General features: G+C 37.7%; 1 pseudogene; it reads left to right on the forward strand.

The window, feature by feature from the left end:
* The first annotated feature begins 1,623 nt into the window (after positions 1-1,623).
* LOC121039019 (serine/threonine-protein phosphatase 4 catalytic subunit-like) lies at positions 1,624-20,663 on the forward strand (annotated as a pseudogene).
* Positions 20,664-21,469: the final 806 nt, after the last annotated feature.

The raw sequence follows: 21,469 nt of genomic DNA on the forward strand, positions 1-21,469 counted from the left end.
GTTCTCTTGCATTCCTGCTAGTCATCAAGAGAAGAATATTCCTTGGGTAGCCACTGTTCCAAGGAGAATGAACAGACATATATAATGGATCCGCATCCAATCTGTAGCCCACAGGCAAGATCAGCTCCTCTTAGTCTAGTCCTACACGGCTCTAACAAACCTGAAGACACGTGAGAGACCAGACAAGGGGAAATAGACATGTTTTGTAAAACACAGCATTTTGGATTGGCTTGCTTTACTGCATTGCTGGAGTAATAGCTAATATAACCAGCAAGAAGCAATTTGAAATATAATCAAAAATAAAAAATCTTTATTATGCTCACTGATCTTGTTGGTACTTAGGTTGTTACTTAGTGTTACTGTGGTAATGGCTGAATAAAATATAAACACATTGAAAATATAATAAAAAATGAGATTCTAAACTTCCTAACAACCAAAAACTATATTTCTAGATAACAAATAGGCAGATATAAAATATCTAGGCATTAATCTAACAAGGAACACAGAAACCTCCGTCATGTAATCTCTATCATGTAACATAAAAGATAATAAGTGGAGAAACTTTCATTAATTTAAATGAATAATGCAGGCCAATATTTTGTAAGAACGCATATAACTAATTTATATGAATGATATCAGAATAGTAGCCTCTGGGTGGAGGGAAGCAAGTGAATGTTGGAAAAGGAGATAGAAGGCAATCAGTCAGTTAAATCAGTACCTTTTCTTGTCAATTGATAGTAAAAGTCATAAACCAAGGAGTGTGTTAGTTCAAGCCTCTACACCCAAGGTCCAGAAACAAACAATGGGAAAAAAGAAAGCACCCCTTCTGGAGAATACTGAATACTAAGAAGAAGGTATCGCGTATAACATACATATACAAAAAGCTTCCTTTTTGATCAATTAAATACCTTCCAAAGCAGAGAGCATTTAGAAAGGGGGAAAAAAATCAGAATCTCATTTCTTTTTTTCTTTCAAACTTCTCATTTTGTATGTCTACATATGACTATTTGTGGCTGGCTTTTCAGACACCTGGCTCCCTTCAAGTAAGAAGCACCAATAATTTCTACATCTGTACAAGCTGATACTAATCCTCAGAATCAGCCAAATCCACGGGAATGATCTTTGGGGACTGCAGGGCCTACTTTACACAGGACTTGGACTGTGCAATCCAGAGTGCCCCACACAGCTGCTTGGGGGGAAGAAATATGTGCCATTTTGAAACTGAAAAGGGACGTGAAGACAGGCCAGTCAGGAGGAGCACTGGGCAGGTTCCTTCTCCGCCATGCCTTTCCCGGGGCTTCCTCCCTCCTGAGTCTGGACTTAGGAGATAGAATGGCTTCCCGCAGAAGCACAGAGCGGGCAGTGGCAGGGGTGGGGGGTGCAGATCCTGGAATCCTGGTTACTCTGCTACTGGCTTTCTTTGGGAACCAACTTGCATCTACCTTGACACAACAGATACTTCCTGTTATATATTAACATATGACAGTTATATATTAATAATAACCACAACGTAATGTGTACATTCTGTGCTCAGCCCAGTGCCAAGTACTCAGCTTATTCTTCTGTTTTTTAACAGGTAAAGAAACTGAGGCTCAGAGAAGTTAAAGTAATTTATCCAGGGCCATGCGATTAATTTTCAGAACCGGGGTAAGTCTGATTCCAAAAGATCCTTTTGGCTAGAGGATCCTGCCTCAGATCACATAACTGGTAAAAGGCAGAAATGAGATTTAAAGTGAGGTCTTGACTACCACATTTTTTTCTTTCTCTTTTTTTTTTTTTTTTACCACTCAATGAATAGTTGAGTTTATGAACAAATGAGTGAAGTGATCCATCAGTGCTGTTTCATTTTAAAATGAAAACATACTTGGTGAATATGGGGAGTAAATGTTGAAAATATGCTAATATCATACTTTTTTTTTATCAGATTTGAGTAATACATGTTACTGTTGCCAGGGGTTAAAGGCAGCATCGAGTCTTAAAACAATTGATTCAGAATAGGTTTTTGAAATCAGTGAGTTAGGACCCAAGACGGGAATGAGCGTAGGGACACTAAAAGGAGATTACAACATAATCCTACCACATAACCATTCTGCACTAAGAAACCCTGTAGCTGGAGTTAGAAAGATGAGTAGGGATACTGTAAAATTAAATACACTTTCATGCCTCAGCTTCCTGAGATGGCAATGGGTGTATCACATGAACTTAAGAAATGAAAAAGCAAAATTCTATCAACTCTACAGCAGTGTATATTTTTCTGAAATTAAATATGTACACCAAAACTCTGTCTCTGAGAAACTAGTTTTGAAAATCCAATAAAAAATCTGAAGTGTGTAATATTTAAATTCAAAACCACTTTTTAAGCAGAGAGAGGAGTGGCTATATCCAATCATTGAGGGAGAGTGGGACTTAATGACAGCCCTTTCTAAGGTTCTGTTCCACATTACCTTCTTGTGACCTGAAAATGTCACTGGATGCCGATTTCTCATTCCAATCAACTGCCAAACTGGATAAAAGCAGTTCCTTACAGAAACCCAGATGCTGCCTCTAACCTAAACTGAGCTCAGCGAGTACATCTTAGCCTCCTGTTCCCCCTTTGCAGTCAAGGAAATAGCAGTTGATATCTTAATTGCTGTATCTGGCAGAAAAATCATACACCTGTTGATGGATTGGCTCAAAACAATTTTAAAAGGAAACTTCAGAAGTAAGACAAGATTCTTCTCCGGCCAGCACCACCTGAGACAGGCTACCGAAAGGTAGATGCAGTGCCCTGGGTTGATAGGATGCTTTTTCCCATGAGTACAGGTGCACGTCACCATGCTTCCTGACTGATGTGCGGTCAGCACCTCCTCAGACAATATTAGAACAGGAAATCCCACAGAGACCTGCCAGAAATCATCTCACCAGGACAATAGTTCCGGTTTGTGAATAATGCCTGGATAATGTATTTATAAAAGATGTTGGAGATTTTGAACCTTGGCAAATGATATATGTTTATAAATCCATTCTTAAGTGGATACATATTGTAAATGGGCAGGTCAGCTTACTGGGGATATCCTGTAAAATGTCTTTAATAAATATGTAATTAAGGAATAGGGCTTGATGGCTTTTCTGGATGGAATTCATGTTACAGCTACCTTCAAATCCAATAGCTCAGGCTTGTTTGTTGAAGCTTCTTCTGACCTCAGGAGAATAACTGTATTCCCCAACTGCTACCACAAATGTTTATCTCATTCTGTGTTTTCTTGGTTTTCTAAAGTCTAATTGGGCCACCTCTACCTACACGTGCTCAGCTTTCCAGTGATTTATTTCGTATGTTCCTTCTGCTTATTTCAATTTGGAATTTGTTCCTATCATTCCCATATGTCAACAGGTTACTTTAAATTCAGCTGTCTTATATAGGGCCCCAAGAAGACCATGATTTTCATACCAGGGAAAACAGTTACAGAAAAATAAGTTCAGTATTTGTGTGAGCTAGTTAATTCCAAAGTGTTCATTTCCCACGGATCCCTAACTCCTGCACAAATGAAACTTGAGAAACCTGTCTCCTCACAGAGGCCCTAATGGTGTCAACTCCTTCTGCTTCTCAGACAAATCTTCTGTTTTCTTTTCCGTGTGACCCCAACTCTCTTCTGAAGAGTGATGATGCTGAGTGCTTCGTAAACACCCTCAGCCCAAAGTGAAAGCATATGCTACTCAGAAGCTTTTATCCCCAAATTCTGTAGATCAGCTTCTAGACACAATTGTCTCACGTGGATGGCTCCCAGAGTCAGCTGTTCTCATCCATCTCCTTCTTCTTATTAAGGACTACTGTTCAACTGTTTGAACAAATGGAATGCTTTGAAATGTTCCTTTAAGAAAATGCTATAGCTATTTTATTTTTTTAAAAGACACAACACCATTTAAATATGAGATTGTATTGGGGCACCTGGGTGGCTCAGTCGGTTAAGCATTCAACTTCAGCTCAGGTCATGATCTTGCTGTTTGTGAGTTCAAGCCCCACGTGGGGCTCTGTGCTGACAGCTCAGAGCCTGGATCCTGCTTTGGATTCTGTGTTGTCTCTCTCTGCTCCTCCCCTACTCGTGCGCTCTCTCTCTCTCTCTCTCTCTCTCTCTCTCTCTAAAATAAATAAACATTAAAATTTTTTTTTTCATATGAGAAAGTATTAATTTTACCAGAGAAATGATGACTAAATATTCAAAATACTTAGTTCCCATAAAAGATATAACACTAGCACTCTTGTGGTGCTCAATTAATGAAGCGTTTGAGTGATGCGGGAATACCAAGGCTTTGTCAACAAAGAATGAGAACATCTGGGTGAAAAAGTCAAATAGCATGATGCCAGTAGTTCACACTGAGAGGTCACATTTCAGATAGAAATGTTTCTCTTTTTCCTCAGAAAATTAAAAATAGACCTACCCTATGACCCAGCAATAGCACTGCTAGGAATTTACCCAAGGGATACAGGAGTACTGACGCATAGGGGCACTTGTACCCCCAATGTTTATAGCAGCACTCTCAACAATAGCCAAATTATGGAAAGAGCCTAAATGTCCATCAACTGATGAATGGATAAAGAAATTATGGTTTATATACACAATGGAGTACTACATGGCAATGAGAAAGAATGAAATATGGCCCTTTGTAGCAACATGGATGGAACTGGAGAGTGTGATGCTAAGTGAAATAAGCCATACAGAGAAAGACAGATACCATATGGTTTCACTCTTATGTGGATCCTGAGAAACTTAACAGAAACCCATGGAGGAGGGGAAGGAAAAAAAAAAAGAGGTTAGAGTGGGAGAGAGCCAAAGCATAAGAGACTGTTGAGAACTGAGAGCAAACCGAGGGTTGATGGGGGGTGGGAGGGAGGAGAGGGTGGGTGATGGGTATTGAGGAGGGCACCTTTTGGGATGAGCACTGGGTGTTGTATGGAAACCGTTTTGACAATAAATTTCATATATTGAAAAAAAAAAGAAATGTTTCTCTTTTAACTAATCATTTTGTTATTTTAGCATCTCATCAATAAACTTACACAACATTTGGTATAAAGCAATTTCTAAGCTCTTTGGTTCCCCTAATAGCCCTCCTGACAAGGTGGCATAATATTATTGCCATTTGATAGATAACAACTGATACCTACAGAGTCAGCTAGGTTTGACTGCCTCATGGCCAAGACCGGAGAGTAGCATGGCTCTAGCCTGATTTGTCGTGGTAGCATTTCAGCTTGACTGCAGTATTACCAACAATGGGTATTGGCCAGCCTTGCTTCGGTAACCTCTTTTTAAGCAGGGATTTTGGCAGTACACTTCAGAGCAAAGTAGTCGTCTCTTTTCTGTGGCCAGGGAAGCTTTGCAGCCATTTTTTTTTCCATGATGTTACCTTGTTAGTTCTTCGGCAACAGCAGACACACATTGCATTCTTTTCCGTGTTGCTTGTGAGTAGTTACTGAATCTGACCTGCTTTTTAATGCAAACATTATGCAGACTGCAACCAGACAATGGGAAGTCTGTTTGCAACCTGAGCAGGGCTGGATGCAGTCTTTCCCAGTGGGTATCTATCGTTTCAGGTGCTGCTGAAGAATTCATTGTCAAATTTTCATTTTTCAACTGTTTGTTAAAACCACATACCAAGTCAAATTTAATTAGTTATATTCATCCGGCAGATGGTACAATATTCTATAATAAAGTATAAATTCCTTTACTTAATTGAGTAATGCATTTCATATGATCTCTTTTACAAATATCAAAACTGATTCTCCTTCAACAGGCCTGCGCATTATTTGGATACAGGCCCAAACAGGTTAAAATTGATTTAATACTTTCCCCCCTCAAAGAACATTATGTAAATGAAAGCAAGTCTGCCCTGAGTGACTCATTTTAATGTCTGCTTCTACATGAATTACATCTGCATCTGGGAGAAAGAGGTGGGAGTAAAATTGTGCGGGAATAAGTTTCTGAAACTTTGAATGCAACATGTTATAGAGACGGTTGTATTTAAATAATACAATTTGTTTCTCACTGGAAGAAACTAATATCCATTATTAGTTTCCTGAAATCAAGTCTTTGATAATAGTAGATATATGCTTCATAGATCTGCTGATTTTCCTTCTAGGACAGCCAATTAATCTGGACATTAGAACTGGGATGGGGGTCCTATCTCTATATGTTAATTGCACATTATTACAGGCATCTGTAGCACCCAAACCATTATGGACAACATGGGATAAATAGAATATTGAATTCTTGGTAGATCTTGGATTGCTTCTTTACCACCCAAGGCTCAAAAGGGATTTCATTTCTCCCCTAAACATTGTATCATCACTTGCTGCATGTGCCCGCTTTTTCCTCAGGTAGAATCCATAAAAGGGTACAAACTAATTCACTGAATGCAGAAGTGGAAGAAATTTTATGCATCTTTTATTCCAGAGATGATATATATTCTGTACATCCACCAGAACTGCTTTGCTCCAGTGCCTGTGGTAGCCGTTGGTAATCATGGCCCATGTGGCTTCTTAGTCTTCTTTGACAAAGCCCTCCAGCCAGGAAGTGAACCTTGTCTGCCATCCTCTTTGTTTCTAACTCTTTTATTATGCTCATAAGGAACTTAAGCCACAAAGACGTTTTGTAGAACCCTTTAACTCAGTCACAGAAGTAACTAATGTCCAGGATAAGACTAATAAATATCTCAACTCCTAGCCAGATATTTTCCCACCACATTATGTTACCTCCTGAATGAAAAAAACCTATGGCACAGACTGATGGGGAGGAAACAGAACTTTCCTCCACCTTATTACGTTAAGCAGCTAGGGCCTACGAATTAAACTGGCATAAAACAGATGAACAGGAAAAAAAGTTGCAGTTTTTACTGATGTGAATATTTTTTTTATGTGCATAGGAGAAGTGACAGAAAAGATGTGAAAACGCAAAGAACTAGTTAGCAAAAGAGATTATATACCATTTTAACAAACGGCAATACATTGTGGAGAAGTGACTAGAAAGGGGAAAGGAGATTTGGGCTTCTAGTGGTGATAAGTTGTGGGAAGGTGAGTAGATGTACAAGGAATAAATATAATGGAAGACAAGGGTTATTTTGGTAAGGTTTGTTTATACTGATTCCTCTCAGTGTGACCCTCTGTCTTTGGTTGTAAGAGTTGGTTTTCTCTTCCTGGAGTCCTTCAACAAAGCAGAATTTGTGCTCTGATTTTAGACATCTGAGGGGAGGGCAGAGAACTCTCCTTACACGTGTTAATTCTCAGTTGCCTTTGGCTTAAAGTAATCACTATGCCAAAGTGCATCTTTTGCATATTATACATCTTTTGGGGTAGCACAGTCCGATCCTTTTTAAACTATGGAGAGTGAGGATATATAGCCACTATGGCTTCATGTTTCTTAGCTAACTTAGTGAAGGCAGTAAACAATCCTTCCAGCCACATTCACAAGCCATCTGCCCACCATCACCCCCCCACTTAATCTCTGGGTGTTCTTTCTAGGCCCTGCCACTTAAAGTTTCTACGTTCCAGCTTTACTAGTCATCTGTAAATTATCTAATATTTTTAATTCTTTCAGTTTCTAGATGGAAAAGATTCTACTTGTCTGAGCCTTTTGTGCATCTCTTATGGACCTATGCCCTCAAGTTCCATGATCAAACAGTTCCCTTACTCCTGGTTTCCTGGACTAGAATGTACTACTCGGAAACCTAGTGAAGTGCAAAAAGTATGTCTTCAGGGAGACAGATTTTGAATCTAGTCCCTGTTCTGCTAGATACTGGCAGCAAGACTTTAAGCAGAACCATTATGGACACCAAATTTCAATTCTTGTATGTCACCTAGGCCAGAGTTGAGGCTCAATAAATGATGAATGGTGTAGTTTTGATGATGATGATGATGATGACGACGACAACTAGTGGTGATACACTCCTCTGTTTTATATAGTTTTCTCTAAAAGAACCTACTTAATTATCTACAGATTTCTTCCTTTCTCCTATTTCTTTCCCCCATCCTTCCCCTTTACATACAAATCAGACACAACCTTACTCAAATTCCTATAATATTCACTTATTTTGAAAAGACAACTATGTCTTGACTTAGATTTCACTGACTTCATTACCTGCTAAGATGTAACATTTAACTGTCTTACACAAAAGTCAACTTAGGCATAGCTCTTCCTTTAGGCATCAAGAAGATAGGCCATCAGCAAGCCTATAATATTCACTTATTTTGAAAAGACAACTATGTCTTGACTTAGATTTCACTGACTTCATTACCTGCTAAGATGTAACATTTAACTGTCTTACACAAAAGTCAACTTAGGCATAGCTCTTCCTGTAGGCATCAAGAAGATAGGCCATCAGCAACTGGCATCCAAACGCTGTGCTGGTCTCTCTCCCCTATTCACTCATATCTCTTCCCTGTAATCTTTGGAGGAGAGTTAGTGGCTAGTTCAGTGTGTCTTACATCATAGTAGGCAATTATTTCTGAAAGAATAAATGAATTAATGTTATCTGGGATGGGAGATAGGAAAAAATAAGGTCAATTCCCCAGCTGCTATGATTTGGGGATAATGAATATTTGGAAATTATTTGGACAAAGAAATGAAAATTACTTAATTGACAGTGATTAAAGCTATTTAATTGACCCTTTTCCCTTTGAAACATAAATAGATGATATAACAAGTTCCCATTTAGATGCATTTAAGCAGAAAGATTCATTTTCTTTTCTTTTTTTTTTTTTTTTATGAAAAGCCAAAGCACTGGATGATTCATATTTCTAGGAAAATATTCCTATAGGCATTTTCATCTCTGAATAAACATTCATCTTCAAAAGTATGTTTTTAATAAAAAGGAAGGCTTGTGCATTTATTTTATGACATTTCATGGTGAATGAGCTCCAGAGATTTTTTTTTTTTTTAAGGTCTGTAGGGAAAAAGGGTAAGGGTGCCTGAGTGGCAGTAGGTTAAGTATCCGACTCTTGGTTTTGATTTAGGTCATGATCTCATAACTTTGTGGGTTCGAGTCCCACATTGGGTTCTGCACGGGCAGTACACACTGGGATTCTCTCTCTCTCTCTCCCTCTCTCTCTCTGCCCCTCCCGCACTCACTCTGCCTCTCTCAAAATAAATAGACACACATTAACTAACTAACTAACTAGGTCTATAGGGCTCACCCTAGACATGCCTGTGTCATAGGAAAAAGTTGTTCTTTGCTTTCTACACACAGGACCAAGCAATCCTAGCAGCAGGCAAAGAAGATGGCATAATTGTGGTATAACAGGAATTGTTCTGTAACATTGAACTTCTTGGCATAATGAACTGGTAATAAAAATCCAACCATTAAACCTGTATTGTTTTGACAAGCTATTTATCTCCCTGTTACAATGTAGACAACCCTGTTCTGGGAGGGAAATATTTATTATGTTCTTTCTCAGGGAACATTTTCACTGAAGGAAAGTTCAAAAACATGCCACTGAGTGGGAAAGGATATTTCCTATATATTCTCAATAAATGGCTCATAGATAGAATGAATATGCTAAACATATTTAAAGAAAGGTAGATAACCCAACAGAAAAATAGGCAAATGGCTTGAATAAGCATTTACAATACAGGGTGTTCTGGTCATGCCTATCATTGCTTAATAGGAAACCCTCAAAAAGATTAAACTTGTTTCCAAGTCAATCACTGAGTCCCCAAACAAACCTCCAAAATAATCATAGAAAGACAAAAATATCCAGCACCTTACAAGTGAAAATTCACACTATCTAGCATTTAATGAAAAATTACCAGGTGTGCAAAAAAAAAAAAAAAAAAAACCCACAGAAAAATATCTAGAATGCAGAGAAAACTCAATCAATGAGACGAGAGCCAGAAATTACTCAAGTAATAGTAAAAAACAATATTAAAACAAGTTTTATAACTGTATTCCATATGTGTAAGAAGGTAGAAGAAAACATGAATATGTTAATGACAGATTGGAAGATAAAAATGAGCAAAATAGAAATTCTAAAATTCCAGAGAGAATGAAAGAAAATTTCAGGAGAGAAAAGTGAGCCAAATGGGATTAATAGGAGGTTAGATGTTGCAGACAAAAACAGTAGACTTGAAGATGTAACAATAAACTGTGCAATAGTATTAAACGCAGGAAAAATATGGTTAAAAAAAAGTGAGCTATAAGGCAACTTCAAACTGCTTACCATATTTGTAATTAAAGTCCTTGAAGGAGAGGAGAGAGATAGAAGCCAGAGAAAAAAATTTAAATACTGGCCAATTATTTTTTCAAATTAGATAAAAATAATAAACTTACACTTCATAGAAGTACAACAAAGCCACTCCAAGAAATATGAAGAAGCTGATACCAAGATACATCACAGTCGAGTGACTGAAAACCAGAAAAATCTTAAACCAACAGCTAGAAGAAAAAACTAGAAACATTATGTACATGGGAGCACAGGTATCAGTGATTGCCCTGGGAGAGGGGAGAAAAGGAGGAATAGGATTAAATAATTACAAAGGAGCACAAGGAAACTTTTAGGGGTGATAAATATATTCATTACCTTGATTGTGGTGATGGTTTCACAGGTGTATACCTTCGTCAAAACTTATCAAACTGTACATTTTAAACATGCAGCTTATTGTATATCAATTATATCTCAATAAAGCTATTAGTAGCTTCATAATGAGAAACTACTACACAGCCACTAAAATAGATAAAATAAAAAAAAAATAGTACCAGGTATTATTAGCAAAAGTGAAATGTTCACACTGTTATGACAGCATAATCAATAAACCACTTTCAAATTTTCTTTGACAGTGTATCTAAAGTTGAACTTGCAGCATACACTGTCCACCAATAATTATGCTACGAAGTGGATAAATCAGGAGAAATAAGTGTATATGTCTACAAGATTACATGTGCACGAGTAGGACTACTCATAACAGCCTCTTCTGGAAAATCTCAAAATCCAAAAAAATAGAGTGGGTAAAGTATGGCATATTCATAATATAGAAAACTGTACAGAAAGTGAAGGAAAGGCTGCTAAACATAACCATCTGGATGACTCTTAGAGACATAATGTTTAGCAGTAACAAATGAGTATGTATCATATGGTTCTAACTATATAAAGTTCAAATAGGCACCACTAATTTAGGGATAGCAGTCATAATGATGGTTCCCTTTGTGGGAGGAAGTGACTGGGAGGGAGAACTAGAGGCAGTTGGGGTGCTGATTATTTATATTTCTTCATCTGGAGACTGGTAACACATTTGTTCAATTACAATTTAAAAAGTAACATACATTTTATAAAAGACCCACAAAACAAAAGGAAATATATTGAACACTTAAAAAATTTTGTTTATGGTGGGGAGAGGAAAGAGAGAGATGGAGATAAAAAATGGTAGAAGGATATGAATAAAGAAGATGTGTCATATAGACATACACAATGGGATATTACTCGGCCATCAAAAAAAGAATGAAGTCTTGCCATTTGCAATGATGTGGGTAGAGCTAGAGTGTATTATGCTAAGTGAAATATGTCAGTCAGAGAAAGGAAAATACATATAATTTCACTCATATGTGAAATTTAAGAAATAAAACAGATGAACACAGGGAGAAAAAGAGAGGCAAACCAGGAAATAGACCCTTAAGTATAGAAAATAAGCCATGGGTTACTGGAGGGGAGCTGAGTGGGGGGATTAGCTAAATGGGTGATGGGGACGAAGGAGGGTACTTATTGTGATGGGCAGTAGGTGTTGTACATAAGTGTTGAATCACTAGATTCTACTCCTGAAATTAATATTATTATATGTTAACTGGAATTTAAATAAAAACTTGGAGAAAATAATAAACAAAAAACAAAAGTGATGCATAGAAACATGAAAAAAAAAGGGTGGAAGGAAGGAAGGAAGGGATTTAACTGTGATGTATCTGCTTATGAAGAAGGGTTATTCATATTTATAAAATGTACTGTTAAGTATGAAATAGTATGTACGATACAAGGCATTCTTACTTTTTCAGGCCCAGATCTATCCTTATCTAAATGTCTACCCTTGCTACACTCCTCCCATCCACCCTTTTTACTACCATCTTCCCCATTAACAATAACAACAAAAAGTTGACATTAATTATTTGGTGGTAAAATTAGATAGTAGGTATAGTTTCAAACACAGTTTAAAGAAATCCTGAAATCCTTCAACCAATATGGCAATATCCTGAGATTCCCATATATTTAATTATCATTTGTCCTCAAAACCCATACTTTCATACCCTTTTTTAGAAAATTCTGAAGCTACTACATGTCTCAATAGTAGGCAGCCCACTAATTAGGTAAGAAGTCCTAAGAATATTCCAAATTCTTAAATAAAGTTTAACTGTGAACCACTAAAAATCAATAAAATGCACAACGAGGGGCACATGGCTGGCTCAGTCAGTGGAGCACGTGACTCTTGATCTTGGGGTTGTGAGTTCGAGCCCCATGTTAGATGTGGAGATTACTTAAAAAATAAAATGCGCAAGGAAAAACAGAGCTTACAAATCCTAAATCTAAATGAAGATTTCCTACTGAGAATGGAAATATTTATAACCCCCCCCCCACATTTCTAGCATACTTTTAAATGTTCAGACGCAGAGGGCCTTGTAATTTTTACTGTATTCTCTCTGAAACTTCCCTACCATTCACCTTCAACAGATAGATAAAAATGTCTATCTGTGTAAAAATAGAGATATAATGGAATATTATTCAGCCCATGAGAAAGATCATGTGTAACAGTGTGGATGGGAATTATGCTAAATGAAATAAATCAGAGAAAGACAAATACTGTTGTGATATTACTTACATGTGCAATTTAAGAACGTGAACTCATAGAAACAGGGTAAGTAGAAGGTTGTTATAGAAGGGTAGACGGAAATGGAAAGATGTTGATAAAAGGGTATAAACTTCTAGCTGTAAGGTGAATAAGTTCTGGGCATTTAATGTACAGCATGAGAACCATAATTCACAATATTGTATTAAGTACTTAAGAGAATACATCTTAAACGTTATCACCACAAAAAGAAATGGTAATTATGAAACATGATGGAGTTGTTAGCTAACGTTGTGGTGATAATCATTTTACAATATATAGATATATCACATCAACACATTGTACACCTTCAACCTATACAATGCTACGTTTCAGTTATATCTCAGTAAAGCTGAAGAAAAATAGGAATACCTGAATACAAATAGATAGATAAGTAATATGTGATATATTCCTGTACTGGCAGATCATACACCCATTCAAAAAGAAAAAATACTGTAAAAACTGTAAAAAAACTGTAAAAAAAATAAAGTATATGGATTATCAGGTAGAACACTGAGCAGGAAGCTAGTGTCAAAAAATAATGGAAATTTTTGCTACATAGAAATTCAACTGTGAATCTATTATGAGCATAAAATTACAGTAAAAAAGTTTAAACTACTACATCAAAGTTTGAAACAAATGAGAGTAGGCTCATGTACTCCGACAGAATCATATTACATATTACAATATGAAGTGACGTTAGAGAAAGGTGTTTGTTCAGAATTCCATGAGAAATTTAACTCTAGTAATAGGTATCTATAATGAAATGGCACTTTATCAAATTACTGCAGTGTTCACTGCCAGGTATGTAATATATATTCAATGTTATAAAATCAGCTTAAATTTGGGGACTCTAACATTCCAGTGCTGAAAATATAGACGTCCCTGCCTTTGACTCCAATCCCCCTATATATATGTCTGCCACCTAGTCTGGCTTTAGATGTCAAATGCAAATATTTCAAATTTGTTAAAATGCACGTTTGCCTAATGGTGAATGTGGTAACTTTGTCACTATTCTTCCTCATCACTGATAATTAAAAACTTCTTGCAAGATGATACTTTTAAATGACTTCTTCCACTCACACAACACACTTGTTATTACTTCATCACAGGACATCATATGACTTTATGTGAGCTCCATATCCTAGCAGTTAGAGATATATAAACAGCATAAAAACCTATGTCTTATGCAGTGTTTAGCAAACTATAATTGTTCTCTCTTTGACATTTGCTTCCTATCTTCCGTACCTCCAAGTCCTTGATGTGCACATTGAAAATGTCACCAAGTCCTCTGAAATTAACCACATCTTCACATTTGAACCAGACAAACCTTGTTTATTTGCCCAAATCACACATATTCAGGGAATTCCAAACTACAGACAGCTCCTTAAATTTGTATTAACTGTCTAGAAAAACACATATACTCATCCTGCTAGAAACAACATTGTCTTTCGTGAGAAATGTATTCTGGCAGGGTAGGAAAAATCCTTTAAAACAAACACGTGTTCTCACGGTCAATAAAGAAACAAGGGCCCTGAATGAGACATTGGATCAGATGGACTTGACAGATATATTTAGAACTCTGCATCCCAAAGCAACAGAATATACTTTCTTCTCGAGCGCACATGGAACATTCTCCAAGATAGATCATATACTGGGTCACAAAATAGCCCTGCATAAGTTTACACGAATTGAAATCATACCATGCATACTTTCAGACCACAATGCTATGAAGCTTGAAATCAACCACAGAAAAAAGTCTGGAAAACCTCCAAAAGCATGGAGGTTAAAGAACACCCTACTAACGAATGAGTGGGTCAACCAGGCAATTCGAGAAGAAATTAAAAAATATATGGAAACAAACGAAAATGAAAATACAACAATCCAAACGCTTTGGGACGCAGCGAAGGCAGTCCTGAGAGGAAAATACATTGCAATCCAGGCCTATCTCAAGAAACAAGAAAAATCCCAAAGACAAAATCTAACAGCACACCTAAAGGAAATAGAAGCAGAACAGCAAAGGCAGCCTAAACCCAGCAGAAGAAGAGAAATAATAAAGATCAGAGCAGAAATAAACAATATAGAATCTAAAAAAACTGTAGAGCAGATCAACGAAACCAAGAGTTGGTTTTTTGAAAAAATAAACAAAATTGACAAACCTCTAGCCAGGCTTCTCAAAAAGAAACGGGAGATGACCCAAATAGATAAAATCATGAATGAAAATGGAATTATTACAACCAATCCCTCAGAGATACAAACAATTATCAGGGAATACTATGAAAAATTATATGCCAACAAATTGGACAACCTGGAAGAAATGGACAAATTCCTGAACACCCACACTCTTCCAAAACTCAATCAGGAGGAAATAGAAAGCTTGAACAGACCCATCACCAGCGAAGAAATTGAATCGGTTATCAAAAATCTCCCAACAAATAAGAGTCCAGGACCAGATGGCTTCCCAGGGGAGTTCTACCAGACGTTTAAAGCAGAGATAATACCTATCCTTCTCAAGCTATTCCAAGAAATAGAAAGGGAAGGAAAACTTCCAGACTCATTCTATGAAGCCAGTATTACTTTGATTCCTAAACCAGACAGAGACCCAGTAAAAAAAGAGAACTACAGGCCAATATCCCTGATGAATATGGATGCCAAAATTCTCAATAAGATACTAGCAAATCGAATTCAACGGCATATAAAAAGAATTGTTCACCATGATCAAGTGGGATTCATTCCTGGGATGCAGGGCTGGTTCAACATTCGCAAATCAATCAACGTGATACATCACATTAACAAAAAAAAAGAGAGAAAAACCATATGATCCTGTCAATCGATGCAGAAAAGGCCTTTGACAAAATCCAGCAAACTTTCTTAATAAAAACCCTTGAGAAAGTCGGGATAGGAGGAACATACTTAAAGATCATAAAAGCCATTTATGAAAAGCCCACAGCTAACATCATCCTCAACGGGGAAAAACTGAGAGCTTTTTCCCTGAGATCAGGAACACGACAGGGATGCCCACTCTCACCGCTGTTGTTTAACATAGTGCTGGAAGTTCTAGCATCAGCAACCAGACAACAAAAGGAAATCAAAGGCATCAAAATTGGCAAAGATGAAGTCAAGCTTTCGCTTTTTGCAGATGACATGATATTATACATGGAAAATCCGACAGACTCCACCAAAAGTCTGCTAGAACTGATACATGAATTCAGCAAAGTTGCAGGATACAAAATCAATGTACAGAAATCAGTTGCATTCTTATACACTAACAATGAAGTAACAGAAAGACAAATAAGGAAACTGATCCCATTCACAATTGCACCAAGAAGCATAAAATACCTAGGAATAAATCTAACCAAAGATGTAAAGGATCTGTATGCTGAAAACTATAGAAAGCTTATGAAGGTAATTGAAGAAGATTTAAAGAAATGGAAAGACATTCCCTGCTCATGGATTAGAAGAATAAATATTGTCAAAATGTCAATACTACCCAAAGCTATCTACACATTCAATGCAATCCCAATCAAAATGGCACCAGCATTCTTCTCGAAACTAGAACAAGCAATCCTAAAATTCATATGGAACCACAAAAGGCCCCGAATAGCCAAAGGAATTTTGAAGAAGAAGACCAAAGCAGGAGGCATCACAATCCCAGACTTTAGCCTCTACTACAAAGCTGTCATCATCAAGACAGCATGGTATTGGCACAAAAACAGACACATAGACCAATGGAATAGAATAGAATAGAAACCCCAGAACTAGACCCACAAACGTATGGCCAACTCATCTTTGACAAAGCAGGAAAGAACATCCAATGGAAAAAAGACAGTCTCTTTAACAAATGGTGCTGGGAGAACTGGACAGCAACATGCAGAAGGTTGAAACTAGACCACTTTCTCACACCATTCACAAAAATAAACTCAAAATGGATCAAGGACCTGAATGTGAGACAGGAAACCATCAAAACCTTAGAGGAGAAAGCAGGAAAAGACCTCTCTGACCTCAGCCGTAGCAATCTCTTACTCGACACATCCCCAAAGGCAAGGGAATTAAAAGCAAAAGTGAATTACTGGGACCTTATGAAGATAAAAACCTTCTGCACAGCAAAGGAAACAACCAACAAAACTAAAAGGCAACCAACGGAATGGGAAAAGATATTTGCAAATGACATATCGGACAAAGGGCTAGTCTCCAAAATCTATAAAGAGCTCACCAAACTCCACACCCGAAAAGCAAATAACCCAGTGAAGAAATGGGCAGAAAACATGAATAGACACTTCTCTAAAGAAGACATCCAGATGGCCAACAGGCACATGAAAAGATGTTCAGCATCGCTCCTTATCAGGGAAATACAAATCAAAACCACACTCAGGTATCACCTCACGCCAGTCAGAGTGGCCAAAATGAACAAATCAGGAGACTCTAGATGCTGGAGAGGATGTGGAGAAACGGGAACCCTCTTGCACTGTTGGTGGGAATGCAAATTGGTGCAGCCGCTCTGGAAAGCAGTGTGGAGGTTCCTCAGAAAATTAAAAATAGACCTACCCTATGACCCAGCAATAGCACTGCTAGGAATTTATCCAAGGGACACAGGAGTACTGATGCATAGGGGCACTTGTACCCCAATGTTCATAGCAGCACTCTCAACAATAGCCAAATTATGGAAAGAGCCTAAATGTCCACCAACTGATGAATGGATAAAGAAATTGTGGTTTATATACACTATGGAATACTACGTGGCAATGAGAAAAAATGAAATATGGCCTTTTGTAGCAACGTGGATGGAACTGGAGAGTGTGATGCTAAGTGAAATAAGCCATACAGAGAAAGACAGATACCATATGGTTTCACTCTTATGTGGATCCTGAGAAACTTAACAGGAACCCATGGGGGAGGGGAAGGAAAAAAAAAAAAAAGAGGTTAGAGTGGGAGAGAGCCAAAGCATAAGAGACTGTTGAGAACTGAGAGCAAACTGAGGGTTGATGGGGGGTGGGAGGGAGGAGAGGGTGGGTGATGGGTATTGAGGAGGGCACCTTTTGGGATGAGCACTGGGTGTTGTATGGAAACCAATTTGACAATAAATTTCATATATAAAAAAAAAAAGAAGTAATATGAACAACAGATGTTTACTGCTATATTGTTACATATACCTAAAATAATACTGAATCTCCACAAAAAAAAAATAAAAAAAAAAAAAATAAAACAAACACGTGTTCCTATATACTGCAGAATTATTAGACTTTGGTTAGATTGTTCTTTTGTTGGAGTAGGAGAGTGTATCGAAGAATGAATTCTTTTCCAGGCAGGGCAGTAAAGAGAAAACACACTAGTGAAAAAAGATCAATCCATACTGACACTTTGATGGCAAAACAAACTTAGGATCTAACCAATCAATCTTTTTCATCATTGCACACTCAGATCTGGCCAAGACAGCAATGCAAAGAGATGTGCTCATCTTCTCTTACTTCTGATGTTATAAGGGTAGTTTGCTTTTAAGCTATTTTGTAAAGTTGGGTGCTAATTTATTCCCTAAAGAACCTAATTTACATCATGATTATTTGTTATGCTCTAAAGTCAGATAATTGTTCTCACCTTTTCCTTCCCTTAACTCAGCTTTTTAACACCTTTTCTAGAGTCTGCATAGATGATTTTGTCATTTTAAAAATACTCTTTCAGGACGCTGTCTATCCAATTTACAAGTTAAAGTACATGAAACGTGTTACTATCAGAATTTATAGAATTGTTTTGTATTTGACTACCATAAATTTTGTCAACATTTTTTTGACACTGAATGTAGACCATCCTAGACAAATGGTAGGTGCCCTCTCTGGTCCAGAGGATTGAAAATGATAGACACACATACATGTACACATATACCCTGTTGAAAAGTTAATCATAATAGTTACAAAGTAACTTTTCAGAATCAATTTCAATTCTCTGAAATTTTGAATAACCTATTAAACACTCTTCCTTCGCAAATAGTAATTAATGAAAAGAAGAATGTATATACAATGTGTCTTACTTTCTATTTTTAACATTCATTGAAAAATATGGCCAAGTTCATTAACTCAAATGAAAGGAAAATTTCCATGCCATTATTTATTTTCAGAAGAACTAAGTATCTACATTTAAATTCAAAAGACAATAATATAGGGGTGCCTGAGTGGCTCAGTCAGTTGGGCATCCGACTTCAGCTCAGGTGATGGCCTCACGGCTCGTGAGTTCGAGCCCCACGTTGGGTTCTGTGCTGACAGCTCAAAGCCTGGAGCCTGCTGAGGATTCTGTGTACCCCTCTCTCTCTGCCCTCCCCTGCTCACACTCTTTCTCTCCTTCAAAAATAAATAAACATTAAAAAAGACAATAACATAGAACAGAGTTTCATCCTTTATATTAGTATTTCTTAATATAATTTTATTGCCTTATTACCCACTTAGGATTGTCTACACATTTTTTTTCTTTTCTGGTTACTTGCATGAAGCCATTTTTCAAGGAATATAATTCTGCATAGTATTGGCTTTGATAGAATGCATAATGTGTTCCTATCACTTATTATTACTATATTATATATTACTAATAATATTTTCATTAAATATAATATTCCTATGTAGGTAGAAATCTATTAACACTTTTTAGAGGGTTAACTATTTTTGGTGGGGGAAATAACTTGACAAACAAGATGCAGAATGTAGGATAATGAATGTGGACTAATAACAGAACTTTCCCAAAAAATGATTGAAGAAGAAATAGTTAAAATCTGAAGAAGAAATGAATAGAAATCAAGAGAAGCACGGTAAGGAAGACTAGAGGTAAGGAGGGAGAAATACTACAAAAAGATAGAAGATGGAAGGCTAAGCAGCAGGGCAAGGAGCCAAGAAGAAGGAAGCAGAAGGGAGGGAGCTGGAGAGCCAGCGCGAATTCCACGTAGTGGAGCCCGCTGGCTCTGACCCATGCAGGGGAGGGGTTTAGAGCTCTGGGGCCAGGGTGTTAGGTCAGCTACCTTAATGCGCAGTGGGAGCAACTGCCATGCTGTGAAATCATCCAGGAGAGTGAAGTCAAGGTGTCCTGCACGCTAAGGCAGGAGAGATCTTGGTAAAGGAGATCAATGTACAGAGGGTGGAGTCGCAGGTCACAATATGTGGCGACATCCATGGACAACTCTATGACTTCAAGGAGCTGTTCAGTGTGGGTGGTAAGACCCTGAGACCAACTACCTTTTCATGAGAGACTTTATGGAACATGATTTCTAGGCATTGAAACATTCCTCCTGCTGCTGGTACTTAATGTTTAATATAATGACTACATCACCAAGATCCTGGGGAACCACTAGAGTTGCCAGATCCCCCAAGTCTATGGCTTCTTTGCTGAGTGCCTGTGAGAATATGATTTGGTGACCACATGGTGCTACTGCCCTGAGCTCTTTGGACTACATCAGTCTGTCAGCCATCATTAATGGCAATCTTTTGTGTGCACGGGTACTTTCTCCCTCCATCCAGACTCTAGACCAGATTCAGATGACTGACTGAAAGCAAGAGGTGCCTCATGAGGGGGCCATCAGACCCTGAAGAGAGCTTCTGGTGCTGCCTACCTATTTCACAGTAACATGCAGCCAAGGATGTTGGCCTGATCTGCTGTGCCCACCAAATGGTGAGGGAAGGTTACAGGTGGCACTTCAATAAAACTGTGCTCACTGTGCTGTTTCTACCATTCTAGGAATGTGGCAGCCATCCGGGAACTGGATGAACACATCTCTGGAAAGATTTCATTATCTTCCAGGCTGCCCCCCAAGAGACATGTGGCATCCACTCCAAGAAGCTCGTGGATAACTACTTCCTGTAACCTTTTGAACCCTCTCCCCCTCCAATTCCTCTGGCCTTAGGCCAGTGTGATTCTGCCCTCTTCTCCAAAAAGAAGCTGGGCTTTGGGGCTGGGGGACCATCGGTGACTCTGCTCTCATCTTCAAAGAGGACACTTCAAGAATGAGAACTTTTCCTGGAGAGGCTTGGAGCCTTAGCTCCATGTTCCTCTTGTTTCTCCCACTTGAACCATTAATGTGCCATTTTTCTCCTTCCCCCCTTTTTTCTTTGGTTTCAGATAAAATTTTGAGGAAAAAATGTATTGAATGGGTTTTAATGAGTAGATTTAAAAGAAAATACTAAATAATAGTTCAGGAGTTATTTAAATATGGAAAATCATGAAAATGTGGCTCTAATGACTACAAGTTAGAATACACTCTTCTATTTCACACTTCTTTCTGAGAAAGGTCCCTACTTTAAGGTTCCCTAGCTTGTGAAGGATTCCAGAGTTAATTCCCATAAACTCTGTTATATCTCAGTCTATCAGATAAATTTATTTAATATTTATGTTGCACTTGGAGATACATATTTCATTCATTAACTTCATGATAAACTCTGGTGGGAAGTGATGCTCATTAATAGAGATGAAATAAGATGTCTACAAAGTTTATATCAACTTATAGATTCCAGCCTCGAGTCTGTTCCAGTGCCCACCTCCAATGAACTTTACCCCTTCACCCACAAATTTGGTGGCCGTATTATGACATTCATCACATTCTCAGGTTTGCAGTTCATGAAAATGTGTGCACAATAAAAGAATGACTAATCTCAATACTTTTAATACAGATT

This window comes from Herpailurus yagouaroundi, unplaced genomic scaffold (genome assembly GCF_014898765.1).
Source record: "Herpailurus yagouaroundi ecotype Mexico unplaced genomic scaffold, PumYag 166, whole genome shotgun sequence".
Taxonomy (NCBI): domain Eukaryota; kingdom Metazoa; phylum Chordata; class Mammalia; order Carnivora; family Felidae; genus Herpailurus; species Herpailurus yagouaroundi.